This window comes from Podarcis erhardii (genome assembly GCF_964252035.2).
Source record: "Podarcis erhardii genome assembly, chromosome: Z".
Classification (NCBI taxonomy): domain Eukaryota; kingdom Metazoa; phylum Chordata; class Lepidosauria; order Squamata; family Lacertidae; genus Podarcis; species Podarcis erhardii.
Window position 1 is genome coordinate 23,094,126 of NC_138504.1, and position 7,897 is coordinate 23,102,022.

The 7,897-nt window shown below is 44.7% G+C and overlaps 1 protein-coding gene across 1 annotated transcript in view; it reads right to left on the reverse strand.

Moving 5' to 3' along the window:
- LOC309333993 (growth hormone secretagogue receptor type 1-like) overlaps positions 1 to 7,897 on the reverse strand; it is a gene marked incomplete at both ends in the record, with an annotated part of 87,060 nt that overhangs the window by 71,157 nt on the left and 8,006 nt on the right. The gene's annotated exons all lie outside the window — the stretch shown is intronic.

Sequence of the window (7,897 nt, forward strand, 5' to 3'; positions counted from 1 at the left end):
GATGAGCGCCACAACCCCAGAGTCGCCTTTGACTGGACATAACCATCCAGGAGTCCTTTACCTTTTTACCTGTCCTCATTGATTGATGAGGGTCCTCCATGGTGTGACAGAAGGTTCTTTCCTTGCCCTATTAGGAGTTGGTAGAACCTTCTGCGTTCAAGATAGGATATGCTCTACCACTGAGCTACTTCCCCACTTCTGCCTAATTCCAATAATTTAAATGGAAAAAAGTAGCAAGAAGACATGGATAAATTTCTAAGCTTCTATCCTATAAGGAATAGAAACCTCAATTTTAAAAGTAGAAATCTCAAGCTTCTATACTTTTTGCCATGTACCCTTCTTGGGCCGGGCTCTGGAATTTTTTCCAGATTCCTCATGCTCAGGGCATTTTCTGGCAATTTATTTCAGCTTCTCACCTGCGACAGGCACTGCAGCCATATGAATTCCTGGGTGACAGTTCAACTTGTTTAGGTGGAGTGCAACCCTGCACCCCCTCAAAAAAAACAAAAAACCCAACAACTAGGAGAACAAGGAGGGTACTGTTAGATTCAGCTTTGTCTTTGATGGCTTGATGGCTTAGGTAGCCTCTGTAAATGTACAGCACCTTTTCACTAGCTGCAACTCATTCTGCACAGACAAAGGCTTGCCCTAGAACCATCCTAACTGGATTACTGTAATTTAAGTGTGGGACTGCCTTGAAAGCAGTTCAGAAACTGCAGCTAATTCAAAAATACAATGGCTAGATTGCTACCTTAAACATGTTGCAGCTATTTTACACCCTTTTAGTCTGTTTCTGGGCACAGCAGGGGTCAACAAACTTTTTCAGCAGGGTTCCAATCCACTGTCCCTCAGACCTTGTGGGGAGCCGGACTATATTTTGAAAAGAAAAATGAACGAATTCCTATGCCCCACAAATCACCCAGAGATGCATTTTAAATAAAAGCACACCTTCTACTCATGTAAAAACACCAGGCAGCCCCCACAAATAACCCAGAGATGCATTTTAAATAAAAGGACACATTCTACTCATGTAAAAACACAGAGATTCCTGGACCCTCCATGGGCCGGATTTAGAAGGCGATTGGGCTGGATCCAGTCCCCAGGCCTTAGTTTGCCTACCCATGGTACAGAGGGACCTGTTAATGCTGAAATTTAAAACATACTAAGGAATGAGCCCCATTGCACTCAACGGGCTTTACTCTGATGCATAAGGTTTCATTGTTTAAATCATTTAATGGCACTGAGTACCTAAATGACTACTTTCGTTTGTTCCTCCATGTACCTTTAGAGGTACTTCAGAACCCCATTGCTGTCAACGAAGGCATTTTCTGGCTAGGCACGCAACCGCTTCAGTTTCTTCCAGCTGAGACCTAAGTATAAATGAAATTACTCTTTCTCGCGCCTTTCTAGATCTGTGGTCTTAAACTTGCTTTTAGATGGCTATATTGCTTCAACGTGCCATTGATTGATTTATTAAAAAAAAACTTTTATTTTTAAAATTTTAAGTCATCTGAAGAGCAGGTATTATCAATTCAGAGCAGGTATTAATTTTAAAAAGAAGCACACACACAAACACAACAGCTTGTGGACAAGGCTGGAGAGTGCTGAAAGGTAGGCGGCCTACTGCGAAGTGGTGGTTTTAGGGATGGCAAGTGTCCATAATGCAGGCAGCTTTGCTGAAGGTAATGCAAGCGGGAAGGGCGACAGTGAAGCCCTTGCCTCTGAATATATTTTAATGGTCTGCCCAGCAAAAATAGTTCTATCAAGCTATAATTATTATGGTCTGAAAAGGCAGTGTCAAAAAATTACAGCATGTGGGCCGTTTTAGTTTAGAGAAAAGAGTAAGAGGAGACAAACATGGAACCGTAGAGCTGGAAGGGACCTTGAGAGTCATCCAGCCCAATCTCCTTTCAGTGCAGGAATCTCAACTAAAGCATCCATGAGGCCACCCCAAGTGTATACATTGACCACCCAGAGGTGTGTATACAGTTATACATGGTGTGGAGAAAGTGGACAGAGAAAAGTTTTCCTCCCTTGTAATACTAGAACTCATGGACATTATCCCCAACCCAAGAAAAAGCTGCACGTTGGAAGATTCAGGGTTGCAAGAGCCTAGTTGTGGTATACAGTTAAATTATGGAATTTCATGCACAAGAAGGAGTGGTGGCTTTAAAAGAGGATTGGACGGATTCATGGAAGATAAGGCTGTCAGGGACTACTAACCCTGAGAGCTATATTCTCTCTCTACGGTCGGAGGCAGCATGCTTCTGAATAAAGGTAAAGTTAAAGGGACTCCTGACCATTAGGTCCAATCATGACCGACTCTGGGGTTACTCGCTCATCTCGCTTTATTGGCCGAGGGAGCTGGCGTACAGCTTCCAGGTCATGTGGCCAGCATGACTAAGCCACTTCTGGTGAACCAGAGCAGCGCACAGAAACGCAGTTTATCTTCCCACCGGAGGAGGATACCTATTTATCTACTTGAACTTTAATGTGCTTTTGAACTGCTAAGTTGGCAGGAGCTTGAACCGAGCAGTGGGAGCTCACCCTGTCACGGGGATTCAAACCACAGATCTTCTGATCGGCAAGTCCTAGGCACTGTGGTTTAACCCACAGCGCCACCCGCGTCCCTATGCTTCTGAATACGAGGTGCTAAAAACTGCACAAGAGGAGACTGCTGTTGCACCCATGTCTTGCTTGTACCAGAGTTCCATACTTTGCTTTCCAACTTCTAGCAGGCTATTCTCATAACTCACTAGGTTCTAACTTGGCTTTATTCCTGATGTGCCAGCTTACATTGGCTTCCCACCAAATTATATCCTGGATCCACCCTTGATGTAGAGATCATTCAGGCTCGATCTCTGGGTTATCATGTCCTTTTCTGGTTCCTGCTGCTCTAGTTCTGTGGGGCAGTCAAAGGGCCAGAGTGGCATGCTTTTTAGGGTGTATGTTAGGACTTGGGAAACCCAGGTTCAAGTCACCACTGTCATGAAGATCCCTGGGTGCCTTTGAACCAGTTACTATAGCTCAGTTTAATCTACCTCTGTGAGGGTACAATAGCAGGAGAGTAGCATGTATGCCACCTTCATTCATTCATTTTATTTGTATGACACTTTTCCACAGACACACACAAATCATGCTCAAAGCAACCTACAACAAAGAAACAGAGTTGCATTTGAGCAAGGTAGGACAAAAATGCATCAGGACCAAGCACTATCTGCCTGGGTACCTACTTGCATCCCACAAGCACTATCTATATATTGAGAGGCAATGTGGCCTAATGGTTAGAATGTAAACAAATAGGAATGTAAGCTAGATGCTGCCCTTCAACCTATGCTAACCTCACAGGGGGCAGGGGGCAGGGGGCAGGGAGGGGAGAGAAGATCTATGTTGAGCTCCTTGAAAGAAGGGTGAAACAACTCTCTCTCTCTCTCTCTCTCTCTCTCTCTCTCTCTATATATATATATATATATTATAGGTAGGGTTTTTTAGAGTTTAGGAGCCAGGAAGCACAGCTACAAGTGATTATTATGCAAGTTAGGCAGAGTACAATGTGTTCCTCTTCAGTTTTTACACCAGAAACTGCTGCCGGCAGCACAGCAGCTAAAATACATACATATGGATGTGTACAATACATATAATGGGTACATAACATCAGCCTGTTAGCAATTTTTTAAGCATCGCTAATAAATCCACATATGAGATGGTACATAACATTCCATCCATTGTCACTGACAGCTTCTTCTATTATTCCAGCAAGGCACAAAATAAAACAAAAACCACAAATTTTCCATCAATTATTAACCCCTCGTGCATAAAAAGATTATTTTGGGATCAGCATTCAGAATTAGAAAGAAAGAACTAATGAAATTAAATAATCAAGTTCCATATGCATTTTTCCATATGTAGATTTCCAGATCATCTGAATTTCAGCTCTGATTGCTAAATATATATACATTTAATGGTGGTGATTATTATTTTAACCATCTACGCTACTGGGAAGCATAGTTATAATCTCTCCAGCTAACAAAACTTGTTTTCCCCCCGCTATCATCAACCAGCCCAGCTGTCATCCATAATCTTCCTGATAATGCGAGATGCTGTACTACCCCAGGAAGTGATTATTTTGTGTGAAGTTCATTGAAATCTGGCCAGAAAAACCAGTCAACAGATCTACATTCTCAAGTGATATTACAGCTTTAATTAACTTTAGACTGAAGCATTTTCTCTGGCACTTTCCTGTTCTCGTAAGCTTATCAAAATGTTATTTGGCACAGCAAAATTTGAATTGTCATTCAGGCAAAAATCAGATAAACAAATAATGCTCTTCTTTTAACAATATTCCCTAACATCTCTATGTCTAATTCACTCCTATGTTTAAGCTGTGCTGCTTGATTCTGAAGGCATCACCCCAGCAATCCTTATCCCCAAGCTATTTTATCATAGCGTTCCCTCCCCAATTTTAAATCTTTTGGGATAAGACATAAGAAAATGAAATACAAGGCAGGAGATCAGAAAATGAAAGAATACCTAAGAAAATTAATGAGGGGAAGTGGACTGAACTAAATAAAACAGTGGGGTGCAAGGAAATGAGAAAGCGCAAGGCTCAAGATAAGGTAGAATGCCTTTATCATCTCTGAATAGTTTCCCAGGGTTGATTATAAGATTGTACACAGTTGGGAGTAAGACTCATTGAACCCAAGGTGCAGCTGAGGAGGATGCTCTGCCAGGACTTGTGCTCTTCTCTGCTCCTCTCCCACTTTCTTCCTGTCCAAGGTGGCCCTGCCCTCTGCTTACCCCTCAGAGCTGGTATGCCACACAAGGCCTCAACAGTAGGAGAATCTCCTTCTCCTCCTCCTGCTCTCCAACAGCTGCTGCAGGACAAGCTGTCTATGAGAGGAGGTTTGCAGCAGCAGCCATGAAAAGTCAACAGGATGCTTCCTTACATGCACTGTCACCATCGCTCAGAACAAACACCGGTTCATCCTCCTCCCCAAGCTTGGTGGCGGTACCACTGTGAGGAGGAAACAAAGCCTAGAAATCAAGACTTTCCATAATTAAGCCACATCAAGCATATGATCTTTGCATGCAGAAGGCCTGTTTTTCAGTTTTTGGAATCTCCAAGTAGGGGCAATGCCTGTTGAGCCACTGCCAGTCACTGCAGATCAGGCCCCATGTGTGCATTTGGGGTTTTGAGAGCATGCTGTGGGCACGACCTCCTCTGCTCACTTGTCATCCATGGTTTATCTATGTGCAGTGCACACAACAAAAGTCCACACACAGATTCCTTGCTTTTCTTTAGGGTAAAATTTAAAAAAGATCTTCTTGAATTTACATTATGTTACGTGGGGGTCCACCCAAAAGAAAAACCCATTAAATTAAGGCTGATCTGATACTTGCCAGTACCACAAAAACACTGATCCAAAGCACAGTTACTCATGGATCTTCACATGGGTAGATGACAAAGTCAACAATAAATCGCAGGACACACCTGTGGATTCAGGGGTGAGCTACAGTTTGCTGATGGTTTCAAGGCGATCACACGTAAAAAGCATGAGGACTCCATAAGGATTTGTGCCTGTGATAAGTGGTGCTCTTGCATTGCATTGTGCTGATCAGGGTTTTTTAAAATAGTTTTTAATGATTCAGTCAATGGAGGCAGATGCTATCTATGATTTGACAGGGTAGGGATGGAGAAGCCATGGAAAAGTAAGCCGTTTCAATAAGATCTCCTTCACTAGGTCCAAGAGGTGTGGGTGGGTGGGTTGGTGTGTGCACACACACTAGCCACCTCTTTCATATTTTGTTTCCTATACACATAAGAATGTAAAATGTTGTCACACGCTGCAGTTTGTGTGGCTGACAATAAGCGTTTTGTCTTTCCCACTATAGTGGTACCTCGGGTTACATACGCTTCAGATTACAGACTCCATTAACCCAGAAATAGTACCTCAAGTTAAGAACTTTGCTTCAGGATGAGAACAGCAGCAGGAGGAGGCCCCATTAGCTAAAGTGGTGCTTAAGGTTAAGAACAGTTTCAGGTTAAGAACAGACCTCCGGAACAAACTTAACCCGAGGTACCACTGTACTTGTAAAACAGAGCAGTTTTGACAAAGCCAGATCTATGGGGTATAGTCATAGGGACAGTGCTAACAAGCTTAGCTTGATTGGTGCAAACTGATTTCCTTTAGCACCAAAGGCTGTAAGTGACACATTCAAGCATGATCCAGCCCAATGAAGACTTTATCAAAACTCAAAAGCTTGCTTGTGTTTTTTTTTTGGGGGGGGGGGACAGGACTTTGGGGCTCTAAATAAAAGGCACTACCTGCCTGTTTATGGCTGTACCTGCACTCTCACCACCAATTTTGAATCTGTGTGCACACAATGTCTTCCCCCCCCCCCTCCCGATGAAGAGCTATCCTTTAGTTTCTGGAGAATTACTGCTGTTTGGTGCTTTTCCTCTCAAATGAGCTTTAAGCTGAAGGGAAAACCTAAGTCACATTCTCTTTGCAGTTCAGATGAGGTGTGTATATTTGAGACAGTGCCACTACCGACCATCGGGAGGGGGTGGGGTTGTGGGCTCTCGACCCGCCCGCACTCCCGCGGGGCTGGCGTCAGCCTCGCGGGAAGCTGGGATTTCCCCCTGAGTTACACCCACACCCACCAGCCAATCGGCTGGCGTCAGGGGAGGGCCTTACAGAGGCCACTTAAGGTCGGGGCAGCCCTCGGCTCGCCCCTTTTCTCTCTGCAGCCGTCGCGGTATCGAACTGGACACTTTGGCCCAAACTTCTCGCTTACCAGCCGAGAAGTTGGTTGCCTTAAAAGAACTTATTGGCCAAATGCTGCCTTTAAAGAAGGTCACCCTAAAACAAATTCAATCCCTTCTGGGGCACCTCAATTTTGCCTGCCGTGTAGTTTCCCCCGGCCGACCCTTTTGCGGACATCTAGCTAAGCTGTCCGCGGGTTTACGGTCTCCACATCATAGGGTTCGCCTGTCTAAGGCCGTAAAGTCGGACCTTCAAGTTTGGTTGCAATTCCTAGATGGTTTTAACGGCATATCTTTGTGGCACGATACCTTGGTCCTGCAGTCCGATTTTCAGGTACATTCGGATGCAGCCGGATCCTTAGGTTTTGGTGTTTACTTCAGGGGGCAGTGGTGCGCCCAGCGCTGGCCTCCCGCTTGGCAGGGAAAACCAATACTGCGTGATTTGACTTTCCTGGAATTCTTCCCCATTGTAGTTGCAATCCACATATGGGAGGAGCAGTTTAAAAACCATAGAGTTTGTTTCTGGACGGACAACCAAGCGGTTGTTTCGGTTATGAATAGGCAATCTGCGCATTCCCCTAGAGTTGCTTCGCTTTTGCGGTATTTCGTCCTTTCATGCCTGCGATTGAACCTTCACGCTTCGGCCAAATTTGTTCCCGGTATAGACAATAACATTGCAGATGCTCTATCTCGTTTCCAGATGGAACGCTTTCGCTCATTGGCGCCGGATGCACAGCAGCAGCCGCAACCGTTTCCGGAGCACCTCTGGAGTATTGGCAACGAGAAGCAATAAAGGGAGTATTATCCGCACTGGCTCCTTCCACCCTTAAATCTTATAACAAGGCATGGCTTGACTTTACATCCTTCCGCAGGAAGAAGGAGCGGTTCAGGCCGGGCAGGCCGCCATCCAAGTCAGAAGTCATAGAGTATATGGTTTACCTTCGAGATCTAGGTCGTGCTCCCAAAACCCTCAATATCCATTCGGCGGCGATATCCTTCTTTTCTAAAGCCTTATTCTCCGTTGACCCCTGTTCACATTTTGTTGTTTGGAAAATGCTGGAGGGCTGGCGCAGGGCCAGACCTCAGGGCCAAGACGGTAGAAGGCCCATAACGCTTGACTTACTTACCCAA